Here is a 26,228-nt window from a genome sequence, read left to right as displayed (position 1 = left end):
TAAGGGAAAGCTGTGCAATAAACGAATACTATGAATTATTCTGGTATCCGGATACTTACGATTTTGCCAGGGGCTTGGCCCTGGGCTGCCACTCCTCTCCGCCGTCGTCGGCGTCGGTGGAGTGTTCCGGAGGAAGGGTTTTCCCCTTCTTGGACCCTCCGGCCTCCCTAGAGAGGGCGGCCTTCCTTTTCTTCTCGCCTGCCGCTGGAGGGGGAGAGGTCTCTTCTTCTTCCTCCTCGTCTTCACGGGAGGAATGCGCCTCGGAACCATCGGATGATGGATCCTACACCTCCTGGCACCGGGCACTCTTTCGAGTCCCCGCGGCCTTTTTTGTGGCCTTCTTCTCCGGCACCACATAGGGTGCCAGGACCAGCAGCTTCGCCAAGCGAGCGTCCGCTGGGCCTTCGGGCAAAGGAGCCGGACAGTTGATCTGTCCGGATGTCACCTGCCAATCCTGTCAAAGGTAAGGGAGCTTAGATCCCGCATGGAGTCAAACTATGAAAAACTGATACCCTGTAAAAGGAAAAAACAGCTTACCGCGAGAGCATGATGCTGCACACTGAATCCGCGATCCTCGGTAGCGGATGCGGGAGCCTCGGCGCCCTTGAGAAGCACCTTCCAGGCATCTTCGTACGTCGTGTCGAAGAGCCTGCTTAGCGTTTGGTGCCGCGCTGGGTCGAACTCCCACATGTTGAAAGCCCGTTGTTGACACGGGAGGATCAGGCGGATGAGCATAACCTAGACTACGTTGACAAGTTTGAGCTTCTTGTCCACCAGGGTTTGCACGATCAGGCGGATGAGCATAACCTAGACTACGTTGACATGTTTGGAGTCCATGAAGGAGCCCTCGAGCCATAGGACGTTGGGCATCTTGCCCACCATGGCGCCTCCGCACTCCGCCTCTGTGCCGCGCACCACCTTCAGCTTGACATTGAAAGTCTTGAGCCATAGGCCGAAATGGGGACGGATGCGGAGGAAACCCTCGCACATGACTATAAACGCCGAGATGTTGAGGACAAAGTTCGGGGCCAGATCATGGAAATCCAGGCCATAGTAGAACATGATCCCCCGGACAAATGGGTGAAGAGGGAAGCCCAGTCCATGAAGGAAATGGGGGAGGAACACCACCCTCTCATGGGGCCTAGGGGTGGGGATGAGCTGCCCCTTTTCGGGAAGCCGGTACGCAATGTCGTTAGACAAGTATCCGGCCTTCCTCAGTTTTTTGATGTGTCCCTCCGTGATGGAGGAGACCTTCCACTTGCCTCCCGCTCCGGACATGGCTGGAGAAGGTTGAGGTGGGGAGTGCGGATTTGAGCGCTGGAGCTCGAGTGCGCAAGAATGGATAGGCGAAGGAGGAAGAAGGCGTAGGTGAAAAGGTGGATCCTTATCCCCTTATATGGGTGGACGCAACTACATGTCCTCACTAGCCTGGTAAAACTCGCTTATCTCCAAGCGCCGTAATCAATGGCGCGGTTGGGTTACCCACGCCCGTATTGATGAGAATCCCGGGATAAGGGGACACGATCTCTGCTTTAACAAGACGTGCCAAGGAAACCGCCTCACATGACGCGCTGAGGTGGGATAATGAAACGACTCAGATAAAGGCTTGGTCGTGGTGTGTCACGCTACGGAATACGTCAGCAGATTAGATTTGTGTAAATATTATTCTCTCTATGGCAATATGTGGAAACTTATTTTGCAGAGCCGGACACTATCTTTGTGTTCAAAATCTTCTATGAAGTACTTGTAGGAGGAACCTGCCTTGCAATGCCGAAGACAATCTGCGCGTCGGACTCGTCGTCATTGAAGCCTGGTTCAAGGGCTACTGAGGGAGTCCTGGATTAGGGGGTGTTCGGATAGCTGGACTATACCTTCAGCCGGACTCCTGGACTATGAAGATACAAGATTGAAGACTCCGTCCCATGTCCGGAAGGGACTTTCCTTGGCGTGGAAGGCAAGCTTGGCGATACGGATATGAAGATCTCCTACCATTGTAACCGACTTTGTGTAACCCTAACCCTCTTCGGTGTCTATATAAACCGGAGGGTTTTAGTCCGTAGGACAACATACACATCAACAATCATACCATAGGCTAGCGTCTAGAGTTTAGCCTCTCCGATCTCGTGGTAGATCTACTCTTGTACTACCCATATCATCAATATTAATCAAGCAGGACGTAGGGTTTTACCTCCATCGAGAGGGCCCGAACCTGGGTAAAACTTCATGTCCCTTGCCTCTTGTTACCATCCGGCCTAGATGCACAGTTCGGGACCCCCTACCCGAGATCCGCCGGTTTTGACACCGACACATTCCCTTAGGCCCAAATATGGTGAAGTGTCATGTAGTCGATGTTCACATGACACCACTAAGGGAATCACAACATACATACAATCAAAATATCAAACACATATAAAGTTCACATCATTAATTGCAACATGATTTCTCCCGTGACCTCAAGAACAAAAGTAACTACTAAAAAATGATAAACATACTCAAGACCAGAGGGGTATTAAATAGCATATTGGATCTGAACATATAATATTCCACCAAATAAACCATATAGTAATCAACTACAAGATGTCATCAATACTAGTAGTCACCCACAAGCACCAATCTATAGTCCCGGTACAAAGATTGAACACAAGAGATGACCTAGGGTTTGTGAGGAGATGGTGCTTTTGAATATGTTGATGGAGATTGCCTCCCCAAGATGGGAGATTTGTTGGTGATGATGACAACGATGATTCGATAGCAAGTGTATGGGATCAATTGTAGTCTGTTCGATAAGTAACAATAATAGTAACAAAAGTGCAGCAAGATAGCCCAATCCTTTTGAGGCAAAGGACAAACCAAAACATGCTCTTATAATAAGCAAAGCGTTCTTGGGGGTACACGGGAATTTCATCTAGTCACTTTCATCATGTTGATTCGATTTATGTTCGCTACTTTGATAATTTGATATGTGGGTGGACTGTTGCTTAGGTGTAGTTCTTACTTGAACAAGCCTGCTACTTATGATTAACCCCCTTGCAAGCATCCGCAACTACGAGAAATGTATTAAGATAAATTCTAACCATAGCATTAAACTTTTGGATCCAATCGGTCCCTTACGGAATAGCGCATACACTAGGGTTTAAGCTTCTGTCACTCTCGCAACCCATCATCTACTAACTACTCCACAATGCATTCCCTTAGGCCCAAATATGGTGAACTGTCATGGAGTCAACGTTCACATGACACCACTAAGGGAATCACAACATACGTACTACCAAAACATTGAACACATGTCAAGTTCACATGATTACTTGCAACATGATTTCTCCCGTGACCTCAAGAACAAAAGTAAATACTAAAAAATGATAAACACACTCAAGACCAGAGGGGTATTAAATAGCATATTGGATCTGAACATATAATCTTCCACCATATAAACCATATAGTTATCAACTACAAGATGTCATAAATACTACTAGTCACCCACAAGCACCAATCTATAGTCCCGGTACAAAGATTGAACACAAGAGATGAACTAGGGTTTGGGAGGAGATGGTGATTGAGGGAGTCCTGGATTAGGGGGTGTCCGGACAGCCGGACTATATCCTTTGGCCGGACCGTTGGATTATGAAGATACAAGATTGAAGACTCAGTCCCGTGTCCGGAAGGGACTTTCCTTGGCGTGGAAGGAAAGCTTGGCGATACGTATATGCAGATCTCCTACCATTGTATCCGACTTTGTGTAACCCTAACCCTCTCCGGTGTCTATATAAACCAGAGGGTTTTAGTCCGTAGGACAACGTACACATCAACAATCATACCATAGGCTAGCTTCTAGGGTTTAGCCTCTTCGATCTCGTGGTAGATCTACTCTTGTACTACCCATATCATCAATATTAATCAAGCAGGACGTAGGGTTTTACCTCTATCGAGAGGGCCCGAACCTGGGTAAAACTTTGTGTCCCTTGCCTCCTGTTACCATCCGGCCTAGACGCACAGTTCGGGACTCCCTACCCGAGATCCGCCTGTTTTGACACCGACATTGGTGCTTTCATTGAGAGTTCCTCTGTGTCGTTGCCATCAGGAAGGATGCCTTGCCCCGTCTTTAAAGACGACACCGTTGCTAAGGGAGCTTTGGCTGTCGGCCAAACCCTCCGGCTAGGTGGATTTCTTATGACCGCCTGTTTGGCTTCTGCGCCGACGATGACCTCTCGAGCCATCGAAAACAATCTTCATGTCAGCTCGGAACTCACCGAGCAGTTAGATCCAATGGAGCTCTCCTCCATAAATGAGCTCTTGGATCACTTCGCCACCCTAGGAGTCGCCATGGATTACGACCAGATTGGGCCTAAACCCGATCTAAGAGAGATTAACTCTCCCCAAGTCACCCATCACGTTGCCGTGGTAGAGGGACAGTGCGGCGACCCTTCATCTATCTTAAGGACTCTCTACGTCCGGATTCCCGATCCCTCCAAGCCGGATACCCGCGGAGGGGAGGATATCACTCAAGACCTGAATTTAGAGTCAGGCGACGGGCTGGATTCATTGGACAACATCCATGAATCCAAAATTTTGAGTTCGGAAATTCCTCGGCCTCTAAGCCTTAGATGGGGTGAGGTTTCAGATTTAATTCCACCCACCCACCCCAACATAAGCGATCTATCCAAAATCAGGAAAGAACCCGATGAAACAGTACATCATTACTGGGCCAGATTCCTCCTGGTTAAGAACAGGCTAAGGGACTGCCACGAGGAAGACGCAATCTCAATCTTCTGCAATAATTGCACGGACAAGGGAATACTCAACGCCATAATTCACAATGATATTACACACTTTGCTGACTTGGCGTCCATTGTACGAAAGTACTGTGCGATGGAAAGCGCCTGGAAAACCGAAACAAAATTTTGGGACAATCCGGCCCTGAATACAAACCCAGTCCGAAATAAAAGGGTGCACCATCACTAGTCACCCGGATCAAGCATTAAAAAGCAAAAACCCTCTACAGAGCATGGAACCGTACTAGAAGGATGGCTTAATGGACCCTGTAAAATTCACAGTACAGAGGACGCCACACCAACTCACAGCCTCAGAGCATGTTGGATACTCTGGCAAGTGGCCAAAATTGGCAAAAATCTCCTAATTCCGGAGGCCACAGAAAGCCACCCCAGAGACATCAATACGGTATTAACAGTCTTCGAGACTTTCGCATCAAATAATATGCGGAAAAGGACACTCCGCAGCCTTGCCGAAGTCTACCAAGTAGCAACAATAAACCCATGGAGTGACACGGCTATTACCTTTAACGCCAGTGATGAACCTAAATCCCGAACAGCCCGAGCACCAGCCGCATTGGTCCTCAGTCCAATAGTGGATGGCTTTCGTCTTACCAAGGTACTCATGGACAGCGGCAGCGGATTGAACCTCATTTATGAGGAGACTCTTCAAAAAATGGAAATAGACTGGAACCGCATTGAGCGAAGCAGCACAACCTTTAGAGGAATAATCCCCAGTCGGGAAGCACGCTGTACAGGAAAAATCACACTAGATGTGGTGTTCGGCACGCCGGATAATTACAGGTCTGAAGAGGTCATGTTCCAGGTGGCTCCGTTCAGCAGCGGTTATCACGCTCTGCTAGGGAGGGAAGCGTTCACAATCTTCCAAGCAATACCCCATTATGGGTACATGAAGCTCAAGATGCCCGGGCCTAACGGGATCATCACTCTCGCTAGTGATCCGGACATAGCACTCCGCGCCAAAAACAAGACAGCCGCACTGGCCCTCGAGGCACTATCCGAAGCCCTAGCGGCTGAGGAGCTAACTGCGCTGCGCTCTACGGTGAATAGGGACGATGTGGTACTCGACAAAAGATCCAAGTCCACCTCCTTTAAACCGGCGGACAAAATAGTCAAATTCCAAGTCCATCCAACGGACCGCAATAAAACAGCTTCCATCGGGGCACAGTTAAAACCCTGATGTCGACGCCGCATTGCGAGAGTTCCTATGAGAGAACTGGGACATTTTCGCCTGACACCCTTTAGACATGCCAGGAATCCCACACAGGCTGGCCGAGCACAGCTTAAATATCCAAGCAGGATTCAAACCTGTCAAACAGGCTCTTCGGCGTTTTTCCGAACCTAAGAGACAGGCCATGGGAGAGGAGCTAGCAAAGCTATTGGAGGCCGGATTCATCAGAGATATAAAACATCCGGACTGGCTGGAAAACCTGGTGATGGTACCAAAGAAGGACAAATCCTGGCGCCTGTGTGTTGATTTTAAAGACCTTAACAAGGCTTTCCCAAAAGATCCCTTCCCCCTCCCCCGCATTGATCAAATTATCGACGCTACCGCAGGACACGATTCGTTGTGTTTCCTCGACGCATATTCTGGCTACCATCAAATCAAGATGGCAGAACCAGACCAAGCCGCAACGGCATTTATCACACAATACGGGCCATTCTGCTTCAACACAATGCCCTTCGGGCTCAAAAACGCCGGCGCAACATATCAGCGCATGATTCAGACATGTCTGGCAAGCCAGATCGGCAAAATAGTGGAGGCATATGTACATGTTGTGGTCGTCAAAACAAGACATGTTGAATCTCTAGTAGACGACTTGAGGCTCACATTTGATAACCTCCGAACATACGACATCAAGCTCAACCCGGAAAAATGCATTTTCGGCGTTCTAGCCGGAAAGCTCTTGGGCTTCATAGTATCCGGTAGAGGAATTGAAGCAAATCCAGCCAAGATTCGAGCTCTATTGCAACTGGATATCTCAAAGGACCTCAAACAAATACAAAAGTTAACCGGATGCGTGGCGGCTCTAAGCCACTTGATCTCCCGCTTGGGAGAAAAGGCCCTACCCCTTTACCGCCTCCTTCGGCGCACCGAACACTTCAAATGGACGGATGCAGCCACGGTCGGACTCAACGAAATAAAAGCCATACTGGCAAAAAACCCAGTCCTGGCCGCACCAAACATTGGCGAACCAATGCTATTATACATTGCAACAACACATCAGGTTGTAAGCGCAGTGCTCGTCGTCAAACGAGAAGCGGACGGACACAAATTCCCCCTTCAAAAGTTGGTCTATTACGTGTCCACTGTCCTCACTCCCTGCAAATCACGGTACCCGCATTATCAAAAGATTGCGTGCGCGGTATTCATGGCATCCCGGAAGCTACGACACTACTTTCAAGAGTGTTCAATAACAGTAGCCTTGGAAGTACCACTTAACGATATTATAAACAACCGTGACGCAATGGGCCGGATTGCAAAATGGGCCATTGAGCTCCTCCTGTTCGACATAACTTATAAGCCACAACTAGCCATCAAGTCGCAAGTCTTGGCCGACTTCGTCGCAGAATGGACGGAGGCCGAACTCCCTAAAGAATACGACACATATTCAAATTGGATCATGCATTTCGACGGCTTGAAGATGTTGGCCGGACTGGGGGTTGGCGTCGTTTTGACGTCCCCCACAGGAGACACAATTCAATACGTACTACAGATTATGTACACGGACTCCAACAATGCAGCCGAATATGAGGCCCTTTTACATGGTCTCCGGATGATAGTATCCATGGGCATCCAACGCCTAGAGGTGCACGGGGACTCGAACCTCGCAATATCCCAAATCAATGGAGACTTCGATGCCAAGGATCCAAAAATGGTAGCTTACCGCAACACCATCCTAAAAATGTCAGCTCGGTTCGAGGGGCTTGAATTTCACCATATAGCCCGGGAAAATAATCAGGCGGCAGATGTCCTGGCACGCATCGGCGCAAAACGCGATGTAGTCGCCCCCAACATCTTCTTGGAAAGGCTGTTCAAGCCATCCGTAGTATGGGAAGGGGAGCCGAACAATAACAGCCCGGACCCAACCGCACTGCCCGACACCGAACATTCTGACACAATCGGAGGCTCTGCCAATGAAATAACACCTTCAGCCCACGTAATAATGGCCGTCATCACCCCGTGGACAGAACCATTCCTCGCCTACCTTACTAGGCAGGAACTCCCCGAGGACCAAAATGAGGCGCGCTGCATAGTGCGGCGATCCAAAGCCTACAGAGTCCACGAGGGAGAGCTTTATAAGAAAAGCACTACCGGAGTCCTTGAAAGGTGCATCTCCGGAGAGGAGGGGCGGAACCTCATGGCTGAAATTCATGCCGGACTCGGGGGTCATCACGCTGCAGCCCGGTCCCTTGTAAGCAAGGCCTTCCGTACAGGCTTTTATTGGCCGACGGCCCGGGCAGACGCTCAGGACTTAGTCCAATGATGCACCGGCTGCCAGCTCTTTGCAAACCAAAGCCATATGCCACCCACCACCCTCCAAACTATCCCCATTACTTGGCCCTTCGCAGTCTAGGGGCTTGACATGGTTGGACCCCTTAAAGGCGGAACCCACAAGCAAAAATACTTACTGGTCATGGTGGATAAGTTCACCAAATGGATAGAAGCCAAGCCTGTTAAGACGGCCGAATCCGGACCGGTGATAGACTCTATATCCGGGGTTGTACACCGTTATGGCGTTCCCCACAGCATCATCACTGATAACGACACGAACTTCATGGTCGACGAGGTAAAACTCTGGTGCAAAAACATGGGCATCAAGCTCGATCATGCTTCCGTCTATCACCCACAAACTAACGGCCAGGTCTAACGTGCAAATGGTCTTATCATGAGCGGCATCAAACCCAGATTAGTGCAGTCCTTCAAGGAATCTAACACGCACTGGGTAGAGGAGCTCGACTCCGTACTCTGGGGGCTGCGGACCACGCCGATTCACACCACCGGATACACACAATTCTTTATGGTGTACGGCGCAGAGGCAGTTTTGCCTTGCGACATAATTCATGACTCACCTCGAGTGCACATGTACGAAGAAAGAGAAGCCGAGCTCGATTGGCAGGATAGCTTGGACGCATTGGAGGAGGAGCGTGATGTGGCAAAAGCCCATTCCGCATTCTATCAACGGCAGGCTCGAAGATACCAAAGTAGAGAAGTACGGGCCAAAAATTACAACGTTGGCGAATTAGTTCTACGACTACCGGACAAGAAAAAGGACAAACTCAAGCCCAAGTGGGAAGGTCCCTTCATAATTGACCAAGTCCTGACTGGTGGAGCGTACCGCCTGCGGGATGCATCGGATAACCGACTCGAGCCAAACTCATGGAACGCAGCCCGTCTCCGAAGATTCTATGCCTAGCGCCGGACTCTGTGTTCGTCTCCTTCCTCTGTCCATTTTTTATATATTTTCTGTCATACATTTCTCTTCTTCTCTCTCTCTCTTATAGCCTCTAAAGGCTCATAAAGTGACGCGCTATCCGCGCTCATTAAACCTGGGGCTTCTTTGAACAGAAGCTTATTCATACGGGCTTCATGCCCAACATATGTGTCACACTTCCGCATGTACCTTTTATTCACCATTATATGCATCGATATGACTTAAGGTTTGGCCAAGCTGGGTTGCCTGGCTCCTGTGCTTACCCCTACGTTCCTGATTGTTCGGCTAGGTGGTAAAGGGAGCACCTTTGCGATTGTTACTGCCGGGTCAGCCGGACGTGTACCTCAGACTGGGTGAAGCCGAAAGCTAGCGTTCTTAAGGGAATATTCGGTCGGTGAACTAAAGATGATCTTTTTTTATTTTTATCTATACGCCGCCAGATGTTTTTCCTGCGTTTCTTTTCGCAGCATGGACATGCACCTTAGGGCATGCCTCCCAGTTTAAGGAACCCCTAACGGAACTATTTCCCTGGAAGATGTTTCTTACTAACCATGTAATATAACATAACTAGTCGGGCACTTGTCTGTTCAAGCCCTAATGACCCCTACGCCTGGTCTCCATGCATTCCCCGGTTCCTATATAACCGCATGGGAATTCGGACACACTCCGGACCGTCAGGTCCCGAGGCTGAAGCGAAAAGGTCGGCCATGACAAATGATCTATAATCCAGCTAGAAGGGATTATAAATGTCAATTAAATTACATAGTCATTTTGACTGATTGTATTCCTCTTCAATACCATCTAACAGGTTGTCTAATTTACAGTCCTGCTGGGAATACTTTGCGGCCAACTCTACTTGGCCATATACTAAGCTTACAGGGATCTCCTTCCCATCAGGCCCTACAGGACCGACCTCGGCCATGTGGTTGGGGTCAGCCTTTGCGTACCGCGTCTTCACCATGGCCCAAGCCTCCCTAGCGCCTTGACGGCATGCTGATATCTTCCACAATCGGAAGCGCCGCCGTGCTCCCTTTAGCTTCTCCGCAAGCTCTCCAAGACCTTCGGGCATGGAGGCGGATGGCCACAGGGCCTGGGCGACGCCGTGCATTGCCTGCCGAACTCGATCGAGCAGTTGCGAGAGCTCGGGAAGAAGGTCACCCGTAGAACCGGGCATCTCCTCTGCAGGACGACCTGTTAGCACACCTACAGACATTGCTCTGTTAGTCGACTTCCCCGCCGAACTTTCTTTCAAAGGTTTGTTCAAGCACTTTCTCCTTCACGGAGTCTGACAGTTGGCCACGAACATCTTTCAGCTCGACGCCCAGCTTGGTGTTGGCATCTTGGAGATCGTTCTTCTCCCGCCTCACCTTTGTTAGCACCTTCTCACCAGCCTTTAGCTGGCGTAGGAGGTGTTGCCTTTCCGGATTCAATCCGGCGCCATCTGCAATTTCATTTGTCAGATTCGCACCAATGTCGTGCTTCGCAAAATACTTATCTTTCGAAGTGTACGTTACCAAAGGGGGTCTCCTTGGGCTCCCCTGCCCCGGCTAGTGCGGCCTCAAGTTGGGCTTTGCACTCTTCCAGCTCCTTGGACAATAAGGAATTCTTTTCTGTAAGAACCTGCATAACAAATGATCCTTAAATCAGTTATTCTAACTGTTTCAAGTCTCGGGGGCTACTGGTATATACATATAATTACCAGAATTTTCTTACCCGTATGTCTTTTACATACTGCTCTGTGGCTCTGGCTAGACCATTTTGAGCGGCACGGAGGTACGCATCTCCCGAGTTGAAGGCATCTAACGCCCCTTGGGAGAAACAAGCGCCGCGAAGAATTGTCCGGTGACGCCTGTGGTTCATGGCACTCCCCACCTCAGAGTTGGTGGCAGACAACCCGTCCACATCCTCCGTCGGAGGAGCGTCTGGCGCGCGCCTTGCGTTCGCCTCCGCCTCCGGACCAGGCTTTGGAGCCTGGCTGGTGGAGGCACGATTGGCAGCTTCTCCGGATATAGTCCGGCGGCGTCTCTTTGTCCTGAAAAGAGCACAAGTGTCAATATGCTTCGAAGGTATAACACCTGGGATAAGGGGGGGCGCCATACCTTTGCGCTGACACCTCGGTCCGGACTGCACTTCTTTTCTGCCCGCGGGGCCCTACGGCCCCTCGTTGGCTTGTCGCCGCAGGTTCGTCCTTCCGCCTTAAAAACCTCCCCTGCAAAGTTCGGTTGCAATCAGGAAACTGAACACGAGTGGGCGGACACCTATTCGGGGTACTGGGACTTCGATCTCTGGTACCTGGGGGGTCAGGATTAGCCCTGGGTAATCCGCCGTAATGGCCACCAAGGCATTGTCCTTGCTCAATTGATGGAACACTCCATCAATCAGCTCCACAGATATGTCCGGATCCTCTTGAGAGGCCGGGTCGAGGGACCGTCCTGGGTCCTCGGGTTGTGGAGGAGGGCTGCTTATTTCCTTAACAGCCTGGCGCAGATCCTGCGTTGAAGTCGTCAGACTGAATATTTAACAATGGGAATACAAAATGGATGGACAAGTAAATACGACCGCTTACCTAGCTCGGGGGATTATGCATGGAGAATCCACCCTGAGGGTTGACGCGGAGAAATTCCTCCTCTTCTCCCTTATACAAAGTGGACAAGATCTTTAGTAGAGCGGCAGCTGAATCCGGCCCCTTACGGCCGTAGCGGGTGGCGTCGTCCTCCCCGTTGAAGTCCCACATGGTGTGGCTTCTATACTGAAGCGGCTGCACCCCCCGCATAATGCATTCGTCCATAACCCCGATCATGGTTAGTCCGGAGTGGGCTAACAATCTTATTCGGCCCATCAGGTAAATGATGTCCCTGTCACCTCCCCTCTGAGGGCTCCGTGGGCGCCAACTTAGGTGCTTCTTTAAGGGAGCACTATTGAATTCAGGGAGGCCGATCCGGACAGGATCCGGCAGCGGGACATCTTCTATATAAAACCATTCCGAGGGCCAGTCTTTGGACGCCTTCTTTGGGGTTCCGGACAGATATCTGGTCCCGGCGATGCGCCACACTTCGGCTCCGCCCACTTGATACATTGACCCCTTCTTGGAACGGGGCACGAGGCAAAATAGCTCCTTCCACAGTCCGAAATGAGCTTCAACACCCAAGAACAGCTTGCAGAGGGCTACAAAGCCCGCGATATGCAATACCGAGGCAGGCATGAGATTATGTAGCTGGAGGCCGTAGAACTCCAGCAGCCCCCGAAGAAATGGATGGATTGGAAATCCGAGCCCCCTTATTAAGTAAGGGACGAGGCACACCCGCTCTCCTTTGGAGGGATTAGGGGCATTCTCTGCTTGCTCTCCGCCGTTGTAGATGGCAAGAATGGCTCGAACCGGGACCATATAGGCCGGGGGAGAAATCCCTTGGTCTGGAACGTCACTAGCTCGCTATGCAGGATGGAACACCTCTCCCAATATCCAGGCTTAGGGCTGGAAGGGCGAGGGGAGGAGTTTCGACGGCTGGCCATGGTGGAATGGACCTTTGTCGGATGCACTCTGATGAACACTCGCGGAGGGGAGAAGGTGTGGATTGGATCTAAATCCTTGTCCCCTTAAATAGGGCAGCTCATTTACGTGGCTAGGGGTGTGAATGTAAAAACACTCAGACTTTTCATATTCGTTTGACACGTGGGAAGCGGCCTTATTGGGCGTAGAAGCCAAGGAGCACAAACATCTACAAGAAACCGGACTTTATTCAACAGGTACATAGAATTTGGAGGAGAACCCGCCTTGCAATGCCGAAGACAATCTGCGCGCCGGACTCATCGTCATTGAAGCCTGGTTCAGGGGCTACTGAGGGAGTCCTGGATTAGGGGGTGTCTGGACAGCCGGACTATATCCTTTGGCCGGACTGTTGGATTATGAAGATACAAGATTGAAGACTCCGTCCCGTGTCCGGTAGGGACTTTCCTTGGCGTGGAAGGCAAGCTTGGCGATACGGATATGCAGATCTCCTACCATTGTAACCGACTTTGTGTAACCCTAACCCTCTCCGGTGTCTATATAAACCGGAGGGTTTTAGTCCGTAGGACAACGTACACATCAACAATCATACCATAGGCTAGCTTCTAGGGTCTAGCCTCTTCGATCTCGTGGTAGATCTACTCTTGTACTACCAACATCATCAATATTAATCAAGCAGGACGTAGGGTTTTACCTCCATCGAGAGGGCCCGAACCTGGGTAAAAATTCGTGTCCCTTGCCTCCTGTTACCATCCGGCGTAGACGCACAGTTCGGGACCCCCTACCCGAGATCCGCCGATTTTGACACCGACAGTGATGTTGAAGATGTTGATGGAGATTGCCCACAAGCACCAATATATAAAACATATAGTAATCAACACTACTGGTCACCCACAAGAACCAATATATAGTTCCGGTACAAAGATTGAACACAAGAGATGAAATAGTGTTTGAGAGGAGATGGTGATGTTGAAGATGTTGATGGAGATTGCCCTCCCCAAGATGGGAGAGTTTTTGGTGATGATGGCGACGATGATTTCCCCCTCCAGGAGGGAACTTCCCCCGGCGGAATCGCTCTGCCAGAGGGCAAAAGTGCTCCTACCCAAGTTCCGCCTCGAGACGTCGGCACTCTGTCCCGAAAGTCCTCTCCATATTTTGTCTAGGTCAAAATGACTTATATACCAGAAGATGGTCACCAAAGATGGGCCGAGGAGGGAACAACCCACCAGGGAGCGCCTGGGTTCCCTGGCTCGCCCAGGTGGGTTGTGCCCACCTAGTGGGCCCCCTCTGATACGTATTGGCTCCAATATTTCTTATATATTCCATTAATAATCCCTGTAAAGTTTCAGCGCATTTGGAGTTGTGTAGAATAGGGAGCCTGACGTAGCTTTTGCAGGTCCAGATTCCCAGCTGCCTGTATTCTCCCTCTTTGTGTGTACCTTGCATATTATGAGAGAAAAGGCATTAGAATTACTCCAAAAAGCATTATTATGCATGAAAACATTATAAATAACAGTAGGTAAACTTGATGCAAAATGGACGTATCAATAGACATGTGTTGTCATTTGATAAAAGGATCATATCATTAGGAGAATGATGTGATGGACAAGACCCATCCGTTAGCTTAGCATATGATCGTTCAGTTTATTGCCACTGCTTTCTTGAATGTGAAATACATGTTCCTTTGACCATGAGATCATGCAACTCCCGGATACCGGAGGAATACCTTGTGTTCTATCAAACGTCACAACGTAACCGGGTTATTATAAAGATGCTCTACAGGTATCTCCGAAGGTGTTTGTTGAGTTGGTATGATCGAGATTGGGATTTGTCACTCCGAGTTTCGGAGAGGTATCTCTGGGCCCTCTTGGTAATACACATCATAAGCTTGCAAGAAAATGACTGAGGAGTTAGTCACAAGGTGATGTATTATAGAACAAGTAAAGAGACTTGCCGGTAACAAGATTGAACTAGGTATGAAGATACCGACGATCGAATCTCGGGCAAGTAACATATCGCTGGACAAAGGGAATTACGTATGTTGTCATAATGTTCAACCGATAAAGATCTTCGTAGAATGTGTAGGATCAGATACGGGCATCCAGGTTCCGCTATTGGTTATTGACCGGAGAGGTGTCTCGGTCATGTCTACATAGTTCTTGAACCCGTAGGGTCCGCACGCTTAACGTTCGTTGACGATATAGTATTATATGAGTTATTTATGTTTGTGACCAAATGTTGTTCGGAGACCCGGATGAGATCACGGATATTACGAGGAGCTCCGAAATGGTCCGGAGGTAAAGACTGATATATAGGATGATATGGTTAGTGTCACGACCGATTTTCCGGGTATTAATTTCCAGAAAATAGCCATTGTGCTCACCAGCCCCAGGATTACTATTAGCTGATGAGGCAAAAGCTTAATACAGAAATTCCAAGCAAAAATACAAAATGTGTAGTACAAGACCATTGTGGCCTATGAGTACATCAAATGGTTTCTAGTGGTTGAGGGCGGAAGCGGTTTGTGGATCACCACGGTCTATGGGACTCCATTTCCCACAGGAACAGCTGACCAGGTTAACTCCTATCTTCGCGAGGCTGCTATCACCGTTGCTTAGGTCCCGAGGCTGTCATCGCCATGCTCCTCTCCAAGCAAGCAATCTGGCCAAGACAATAGCCAGGGACAAGCCAGTGAGTACTTTGAATGTACTCGCAAACATTAAGAACACATGTATAATATAATTGATCAACATACACTGAAATATTCCATGATCACATCGTCAGTCATAAATAAAATCTTGATGCATGCAAGCAGGTTATTTATATGCAACCGGAATATGCAATGACAGAATAGAAATAAAATGCACCGATCGGATGCCTGAAGCGACGTCTCGAAAGGATAGTAAAAGTGAGCATGCCTCAGTCGGGCGTCTTAGCGACACCACATAAGGGGCTTATAAAGTAAATAAAATAACAAGCATGCCACAGTCGGGCGTCTGAGCGACGCCACATAAAGGGCTTATGAGAAAATAAAATAACAAACATGCCACAGTCGGGCGTCTGAGTGACGCCACATAAAGGGCTTATGAGAAAATGAAATAACAAACATGCCACAGTCGGGCGTCTGAGTGACGCCACATAAAGGGCTTGTAAGTAAATCAAATAACGAACCTGCCACAGTCGGGCGTCTAAGCGACGCCACATAAAGGGCCTATATATATATAAACATAATCATAGTGAATATCCAGGGGGTGGTACCGTCCCAGGGATATTCATTATTTCAAACAATGCAAACGGTTAGTCCATAATGATAATAATCATAACCATCATATATCACAAGTCATAATCAATATTCGGGTTTAGTAGTTTCTCCTCCGAAGACCGACACTAGGACCGACACTTGACCCATCCCAGACTGTAGTCCTTAACCATGGACACGGCTATTCGAATAGGTTTAATATCTCTGCAGAGAGTGTACTCTTTACCCACGAGTAACAGATTCCTTTAGTCCATCGGACTAATTCCGTCTACGGTCTTTTAATTGAAACACACCTGACTTGCAAACACCAGCTTTTACTCGTGTCTGGAATCACCCATGACACTTGTTAAGCAAAACTCTAAGTGGGGAGGCTACAACCTCGCGTAGCATGGGATCAAATTTCTATCGCGCGCTCTAAGGGGTGCCCCCCTCTCGGTCCCAACCGGATACACCCATGCCCCCGGACCAGGTGGCATGCGTACCGGCTACAACCGGTATCTTCCACCATGGCCTCTCTGTATGGTGTGTGCCAAGACAAGGGTTAACAACTTACTGAACCATACCCCACCTACGGTAGGGACCAGTGGCAGTACGAAACAAGTATGGGGGTTACCGGAACAAGACTCGATCTACGGCCGACTCTGGAGGCTTATAAGTTCCCTGCATGAATGTATAACAAATATATTTCAACCAACAGAATCGCCACCCATTATACCTTACTATGCCATACCGGACATAACCGTCCCGACGGAGACCGGCGACAAGCTCACGCCTACCCAAGGCAGAGGCTTTCCCGTGTTCCTTTCCGGCATGCATGCAAGGCACATGAGGATGATTACCATCACATGTATATTCATTTCCAACAGCAAGGAAATCACTAATATGCATTCATGCAAATGATCGCATCATCACATAAAATAACGAGTTCTCCGAAATAAGGTGGTGTTATAATCGTCTCAACCAACACATCAAAAATATTATGCCAGGGTTCAAGATGCTTGCCTTCATGGTGTGGAAAGGCAGGGTGCACTCCAAATCTTTTGAAAGCTCTCTTCTCTTCAAAAATCCTATTTTCAAAAATATGCAAATAACACATATTTCAAAAACAGTACAAAAAGGTGTTTAGAAAATTTTCAAATAAATCTTAAAATAAACTAGACAGAATTTGAGAGATGTAGGAAAAAGAATCAATTCATTTCGAGTTATAATTAAAAAGTTATAGCCAGTCAAAGTTGTGGTCAAAATCTATTTTTTTAAAAAAAAAAAAAAAAGAAAACGTTTCAGTCATGAATACGCTTTCGGTGCAGGGAAAACGTACTGGGGAATTATACGTCTTCACTTAAACACGTGGACCGGTGCGGGGGTCACTGACAGTGGGCCCGCCTGGCCCACTGGTCAGGTTTAACCAGTCGCCACGCCCCTTCTCCCTCCTTTGTCCGAGCGAGGCGAGGCTCCGGCGACCAACGCCGGTGAGCGGCGGCTCCTTGCGGCCTCTGGGGGGGCGGGGATGGATCCGCCAGACTGGGGCGGTCCTCCCGGTAGTCATTGGATCGGCGGGGACGGAGTGAGCTGCCGGTCGGCGAGCTTCGCGGCGGAGGGGGTTTCGGGGGCAAAGTGAATTTTCTCCTGCGGCGAGTCCCGAGCAAAATTGAGTGGGGGTTTGGACTCATGAGAGGGAGAGGGAGTTCCTGGTGAAGAGAGTGGAGAGGGGGAGGTCCTGGTGGCGCCGGAGTGAACGAGGCAGTGGCGGCGGCCGTGGTTGCCGGAGAAGAAGGAGACGACCATCTCCGGTCCTTCTACTGCTACGGGAGGATCCGCGAGACGGTGAGAGAGTTTGCTTGAGGGTTTGGCGAGCTTGGGGGTCCTTATATAGATGGTCGGGGGCGGTTCCGACGATGGCCGAGGACAAGAACGCCGACGACCGCCATTCTGTAGCTAGGGCGACGTGGCGGCGACGAGAGCTACCAGACATGCTTGGGGATAAGCTTGCACTGTTCCCAGGGGCAGGTGGTGAGCCGGGGTGGCTTTGGCGGCTCCGACCGTGGCAGAGGCGCTGCGGACGCTGGCGTGCCGCCAAGAGGGCTCTGGCGGTGGCTCTGTAGGGCGCCAGGGTGGGCTGGCGTGTTGTGGTGAGAAGGGGAGCGCGTGGCGTGGTTCTGCATTGTGGGCCAAGCCAGGGGCGCGACGCGGCGGCTTGTGGTGCGCGGCTGCAGTTGGCGCGCTCTGGGCGCGCCCAGTGCACGCCTACCAGCTGCTCGGCGAAATGCCATGGCACTCTAGAGCGCTCGGTTGGAGCTGGGGTTTGGCAGGTCTAGGCTAGGTCTTGCAAGGAGATCAGTGGACAAGCTTGATGGGTCAGAGGATCAAGTTCATAACAAAAACTTACACTCATGCCAAATCTGTTCATGCCCACAGGGTGTTTGTCAAAATGCCAGAGGCATCTAGGCAGTTCTTGGAGGGGCCAAAATCTCCAGATAGAAGTCTCTTTGGATGCACAAGAGGGTGGTGAGGTTAGTTGGTGGAAAGCACAAACTTGCTAGTGCAAGTTTTGCAGAATTTCAATTCTGGACAGAAGGTTAATGGCACTATTCCATGAACCAAAAGTGATCCAATGGGTGCATGCTCCTGGACTTAGGGGTTTGGTAGGGCTGTCCACAAGTAGGAGAAAACACAAGATCATTGGAGCAAAATTAAATAGGGTTGTAGTAGAAATCACAAGGCTGGACCAGAATGAAAATGAGGTTGATTCACTCAACTTTTTCAAAGAACAACACTAGGTTTTTGCATAATGTTGAATATATGCTACTACCAACATCCCATAATTTTGGTGGAGGCTAGAAAGAAATATTTAAATGAGTTGCAGTGCAAAATTGCACTCTGGACCAGAGAAGAAAAATTGATGCAGAGCTCAAAATATTACATGAATAAAAGATATTTTTGCATAAAAGTGATTTAAAAACATCACATGACATCTCCAAATTTTGGTTGGAATTTTAATTGAATTTATCAAATGGTTGTAGTTCAAATATGGCCATATAACCTTGGAAAACCATTTTTCAAGAAAATAAAAATTAAGCAAATTAATTATGTAATTAGTTCTACTAACAAAAGAAAAGTTTTTCTTGAGAGGTTAAACAAGTCCAATAACATATTTGAAAAGTTTTCACTTTGGGGAAAAACTCCATAAATCAAGGGAGAAAAAGGTTCAAAAATAAAAAGGGAGCCCAGAAAATAAAAGTTTTAATTTCTTGGCAAAAAATTTAATTAATAAAACAAGGTCAAAAATTTGGGGTTTTACAACACTACCCCCCTTAAGAAAAATCTCGTCCTCGAGATTTGATAAGGGTTGTTTTTTTTTGAAAATATCTTCCGTGTTAGTTGGAACCAAAAAGCTTACTCATAGCACAAACTTTGTGTGGCCGGGGTTGGTTTTTTTTTGGTACGCTCAAAGTAAAATGCAACCGTTCACTGACGTACACAAGCATGGTAAAAAAAATCGAGGCGCTCAAGCAAACATCATTCAATCATGGCGACACTCAAATACAGGGCGTGGTCGTACTAAGGCTCGGTACTAATCGAGTAAATTAGTCTACCTCGTTCATATCCAAGCGGGCGTGCCTTGTGGATATCGAGGCTTCTCTTCGGGTCTCACTGTGGATGATGGGTCCTGGCATTTTAGCTTGGTTTGGGTAGAGGCTGTGCTGTGTTGGGTTGAGGCTAGCGTGCCCTTTTATAGAGAAGGGAACGGAGTCTTCCTTCACATGCTTGCGAGAAGAACTATTCGGGATTCGGTCACTGGCGCATGAGCGACAGGTTGGGTTGATAGGTTGGGCACCGACTGCCAAAAGGTGTCGGGTCACTGTGTGGCTATCTTGCAAGGGAAGCTTGGCTGGGGTTTGGTTACGGTCTGGTGGGTTGGTTTGCCTAAGTTTATTGACCTGGCTGAGATAGGATTAGCCAATGGTCAGCCTGGCTCTGAGACCAAGTCTGTCACGACCGGTTTTCCGGGTATTAATTTCCAGAAAATGGCCATTGTGCTCACCAGCCCCAGGATTACTGTTAGCTGATGAGGCACCAGCTTGATACAGAAATTCCAAGCAAAAATACAAAATGTGTAGTACAAGACCATTGTGGCCTATGAGTACATCAAATGGTTTCTAGTGGTTGAGGGCGGAAGCGGTTTGTGGATCACCACGGTCTATGGGACCCCATTTCCCACAGGAACAGCTGACCAGGTTAACTCCTATCTTCGCGAGGCTGCTATCACCGTTGCTTAGGTCCCGAGGCTGTCATCGCCACGCTCCTCTCCAAGCAAGCAATCTGGCCAAGACAATAGCCAGGGACAAGCCAGTGAGTACTTTGAATGTACTCGCAAACATTAAGAACACAGGTATAATATAATTGATCAACATACACTGAAATATTCCATGATCACATCGTCAGTCATAAATAAAATCTTAATGCATGCAAGAAGGTTATTTATATGCAACCGGAATATGCAATGACAGAATAGAAATAAAATCCACCGATCGGATGCCTGAAGCGACGTCTCGAAAGGATAGTAAAAGTGAGCATGCCTCAGTCGGGCGTCTTAGCGACACCACATAAGGGGCTTATAAAGTAAATAAAATAACAAGCATGCCACAGTCGGGCATCTGAGCGACGCCACATAAAGGGCTTATGAGAAAATGAAATAACAAACATGCCACAGTCGGGCGTCTGAGCGACGCCACATAAAGGGCTTATGAGAAAATGAAATAACAAACATGCCACAGTCGGGCGTCTGAGCGACGCCACATAAAGGGCTTGTAAGTAAATGAAATAACAAACCTGCCACAGTCAAGCGTCTGAGCGACGCCACATAAAGGGCCTATATATATAAACATAATCATAGTGAATATCCAGGGGGTGGTACCGTCCCAGGGATATTCATTATTTCAAACAATGCAAACGGTTAGTCCATAATGATAATAATCATAACCATCATATATCACAAGTCATAATCAATATTCAGGTTTAGTAGTTTCTCCTCCGAAGACCGACACTAAGACCGGCACTTGACCCATCCCAGACTGTAGTCCTTAACCATGGACACGGCTATTCGAATAGGTTTAATATCTCTGCAGAGAGTGTACTCTTTACCCACGAGTAACGGATTCCTTTAGTCCATCAGACTAATTCCGTCTACGGTCTTTTAATTGAAACACACCTGACTTGCACACACCAGCTTTTACTCGTGTCTGGAATCACCCATGACACCTGTTAAGCAAAACTCTAAGTGGGGAGGCTACAACCTCGCGTAGCATGGGATCAAATTTCTATCGCACGCTCTAAGGGGTGCCCCCCTCTCGGTCCCAACCGGATACACCCATGCCCCCGGACCAGGTGGCATGCCTACCGGCTACAACCGGTATCTTCCACCATGGCCTCTCTGTACGGTGTGTGCCAAGACAAGGGTTAACAACTTACTGAACCATACCCCACCTACAGTAGGGACCAGTGGCAGTACGAAACAAGTATGGGGGTTACCGGAACAAGACTCGATCTACGGCCGACTCTGGAGGCTTATAAGTTCCCTGCATGACATGTATAACAAATATATTTCAACCAACAGAATCGCCACCCATTATACCTTACTATGCCATACCGGACATAACCGTCCCAACGGAGACCGGCGACAAGCTCACGCCTACCCAAGGCAGAGGCTTTCCCGGGTTCCTTTCTGGCATGCATGCAAGGCACATGAGGATGATTACCATCACATGTATATTCATTTCCAACAGCAAGGAAATCACTAATATGCATTCATGCAAATGATTGCATCATCACATAAAATAACGAGTTCTCCGAAATAAGGTGGTGTTATAATCGTGTCAACCAACACATCAAAAATATTATGCCAGGGTTCAAGATGCTTGCCTTCATGGTGTGGAAAGGCAGGGTGCACTCCAAATCTTTTGAAAGCTTTCTTCTCTTCAAAAATCCTATTTTCAAAAATATGCAAATAACACATATTTGAAAAACAGTACAAAAAGGTGTTTGGAAAATTTTCAAATAAATCTTAAAATAAACTAGACAGAATTTGAGAGATGTAGGAAAAAGAATCAATTCATTTGGAGTTATAATTAAAAAGTTATAGCTAGTCAAAGTTGTGGTCAAAATCTGTTTTTTTTTAAATAAAACAAAAAGAAAACGTTTCAGTCACGAATACGCTTTTGGTGCAGGGAAAACGTACTGGGGAATTATACGTCTTCACTTAAACACGTGGACCGGTGCGGGGGTCACCGACAGTGGGCCCGCCTGGCCCACTGGTAAGGTTTGACCAGTCGCCGCGCCCCTTCTCCCTCCTCTGCCCGAGCGAGGCGAGGCTCCGGCGACCAACGCCGGTGAGCGGCGGCTCCTTGCGGCCTCTGGGGGGGCAGGGATGGATCCGCCAGACTGGGGCGGTCCTCCCGGTAGTTGTTGGATTGGCGGGGACGGAGTGAGCTGCCGGTCGGCGAGCTTCGCGGCGGAGGGGGTTTCGGGGGAAAAGTGAATTTTCTCCTGCGGCGAGTCCCGAGCAAAATTGAGTGGGGGTTTGGACTCATGAGAGGGAGAGGGAGTTCCTGGTGAAGAGAGTGGAGAGGGGGAGGTTCTGGTGGCGCCGGAGTGAACGAGGCAGTGGCGGCGGCCGTGGTTGCCGGAGAAGAAGGAGACGACCATCTCCGGTCCTTCTACTGCTACCGGAGGATCCGCGAGAGGGTGAGAGAGTTTGCTTGAGGGTTTGGCGAGATCGGGGGTCCTTATATAGACGGCCGGGGGCGGTTCCGATGATGGCCGAGGACAAGAACGCCGGCGACCGCCATTCTGTAGCTAGGGCGACGTGGCGGCGACGAGAGCTACCAGACACGCTTGGGGACGCGCTGTTCCCAGGGGCAGGTGGTGAGCCGGGGTGGCTTTGGCGGCTCCGACCGTGGCAGAGGCGCTGCGGACGCCGGCGTGCCACCAAGAGGGCTCTGGCGGTGGCTCTGTAGGGCGCCAGGGTGGGCTGGCGTGTTGTGGCGAGAAGGGGAGCGCGTGGCGTGGTTCTGCAGTGTGGGCCAAGCCAGGGGCGCGACGCGGCGGCTCGTGTGCGCGGCTGCAGTTGGCGCGCTCTGGGCGCGCCCAGTGCACGCCTACCAACTGCTCGGCAAAATGCCAAGGCACTCCAGAGCGCTCGGTTGTAGCTGGGGTTTGGCAGGTCTAGGCTAGGTCTTGCAAGGAGATCTGTGGACAAGCTTGATGGGTCAGAGGATCAAGTTCATAACACAAACTTACACTCATGCCAAATCTGTTCATGCCCACAGGGTGTTTGTCAAAATGCCAGAGGCATCTAAGCAGTTCTTGGAGGGGCCAAAATCTCCAGATAGAAGTCTCTTTGGATGCACAAGAGGGTGGTGAGGTTAGTTGGTGGAAAGCACAAACTTGCTAGTGCAAGTTTTGCAGAATTTCAATTCTGGACAGAAGGTTAATGGCACTATTCCATGAACCAAAAGTGATCCAATGGGTGCATGCTCCTGGACTTAGGGGTTTGGTAGGGCTGTCTACAAGTAGGAGAAAACACAAGATCATTGGAGCAAAATTAAATAGGGTTGTAGTAGAAATCACAAGGCTGGACCAGAATGAAAATGAGGTTGATTCACTCAACTTTTTCAAAGAACAACACTAGGTTTTTGCATAATGTTGAATATATGCTACTACCAACATCCCATAATTTTGGTGGAGGCTAGAAAGAAATATTTAAATGAGTTGTAGTGCAAAATTGCACTCTGGACCAGAGAAGAAAAATTGATGCAGAGCTCAAAATATTACTTGAATAAAAGATATTTTTGCATAAAAGTGATTTAAAAACATCACATGACATCTCCAAATTTTGGTTGGAATTTTAAGTGAATTTATCAAATGGTTGTAGTTCAAATATGGCCATATAACCTTGGAAAACCATTTTTCAAGAAAATACAAATTAAGCAAATTAATTATGTAATTAGTTCTACTAATAAAAGAAAAGTTTTTCTTGAGAGGTTAAACAAGTCCAATAACATATTTGAAAAGTTTTCACTTTGGGGAAAAACTCCATAAATCAAGGGAGAAAAAGGTTCAAAAATAAAAAGGCAGCCCAGCAAATAAAATTTCCTGGCAAAAATTTTAATTAATAAAACAAGGTCAAAAATTTGGGGTGTCACACTTAGGCCAAGGGGTAACGCCCACGGGGATTTAGGTTGGTGCAAAAGGAGTTTTGCGGAGGCCAGGGGGCTAAACGCCGGAGACCTTGGCGTCTAGCCCAGGGCCAGACCCCGAGGCCCATGGCGTCTGGGCCAGACGCCAAGGACTATGGCATCTGGTCCTGGAAGTCTGAGAAGGACTCTTCCTAGCGGGAAAAACTGACTTTGAGGAGGCTTTTACTCCAAGTTGCGACCCCAGGGCTCAACATATAGATAAAGGGGCAGGGCTAGCACCTGGAACACATCAAGATACACCAAGTCGTCTGCCGGCAACCCCGCCCCTCTAGTTTATCCTCCGTCATAGTCTCCGTTATGCTTGGCGAAGCCCTGCGGAGCTTGTTCTTCACCAACACCGTCACCAGGCCGTCGTGGTGCCGGAACTCATCTACTACTTCACCCCTCTTGCTGGATCAAGAAGACGAGTACGTCATCAAGCTGAACATGTGTTGAACGCGGAGGTGCCGTATGTTCGGTACTTGATCGGGACGGATCGTGAAGCTGTACGACTACATCAACCACGTTGATAAACACTTCTGCTTTGCGATCTTCAAGGGTATGATGATGCTCTCTCCTCTCATAGCTATGCATCTCCATGGATAGATCTTGCATGTGCGTAGAATTTTTTTTTCATGCAACTTTTCCTAATAGTGGCACCCGAGCCAGATGTATGCGTAAATGATATGCACGAGTAGAACACAAAGAGTTGTGGGTGGTGATAGTTATACTGCTTACCACCAACGTCTTATTTTGATTCAGCGGTATTGTGGGATGAAGTGGCTCGGACCAACCTTACATGTCCACGCACATGAGACCGGTTCCACCGACATACATGCAACTAGTTTTGCATAAAGGCGGCTAGCAGGTGTCTGTTTCTCCTACTTTAGTTGAATCGAGTTTGACTATGGCCGGTCCTTGAAGAAGGTTAAAACAGAAAATTTGATAATCACCATTGTGGTTTTTGCGTAGGTAAGAACAGTTCTTGCTAGAAGCGCGTAGCATCCACGTAAAACATGCAACAACAAAGTAGAGGACGTCTAACTTGTTTTTACAGGGAATGCTGTGATGTGATATGGTCAAGACATGATGTGATAAACATTATTTTATGAGATGATCATGTTTTGTAAGTTATCGGCGACTGGTAGGAGCCTTATGGTTGTCTCTTTATTGTATGAAGTGCAAACACCATGAAATTTCTTTACTTTATCCCTATTCATTAGCGATAATTGTAGAAGCAATAATTGGCGAGACGACCATGAAGGAAGGATGAAGATCAAGGTGTCGAGCCGGTGACTATGGAGATCATTATGATGCTTTGGAGATGGATATCAAAAGCACAAGATGATGATGGCCATATCATGTCACATATTTTGATTTCATGTGATGTTTATATTATTTATATCTTATTTTGCTTAGAACGACGGTAGCATTATAAGATGATGCCTTCACTAAATTTCAAGGTAAAAGTGTTCTCCCTAAGTTTGCACCGTTGCTACAATTCATCGTTTCGAGACACCACGTGATCATCGGGTGTGATAGACTCTATATTCACATACAACGGGCGCAAGACAGTTTTGCACATGCAGAATACTTATGTTAAACTTGACGAGCCTAGCATGTACAGACATGGCCACGGCACACTGGAGACTTTCGCGGTAAACCACGACCACCTATGGTACCAGGAGGTCCCTTGCTGGTTCGGCAGGGGGCGACGCGTTGCACAAAGAGCAGACCAGCAGTGGATAGCATGACAGAGATCACACATGCAATTTACCCAGGTTCGGGCCGCCGTGATGCGTAAAACCCTACTCCTGCTTTGGTGTATTGATAGTGAAAAGGTGGTGGTGAGCGTAGTACACTTGCCCGGCAGGGGTCGCCTTGGGGCAGGAGCGACTACGCGCGTATGGGGTTGTGAGTTATCCAACCTTCTAACCCTTTCTACGGTTGTCATGGGCGTCCTTTTATAGATCAATGGGTTACCACAATGGCAAAGTAGTCATTATG

The sequence above is a fragment of the Triticum dicoccoides genome, chromosome 5A, assembly GCF_002162155.2.
Source record: "Triticum dicoccoides isolate Atlit2015 ecotype Zavitan chromosome 5A, WEW_v2.0, whole genome shotgun sequence".
Taxonomy (NCBI): Eukaryota; Viridiplantae; Streptophyta; class Magnoliopsida; order Poales; family Poaceae; genus Triticum; species Triticum dicoccoides.
This window is presented reverse-complemented; position numbering follows the sequence as displayed.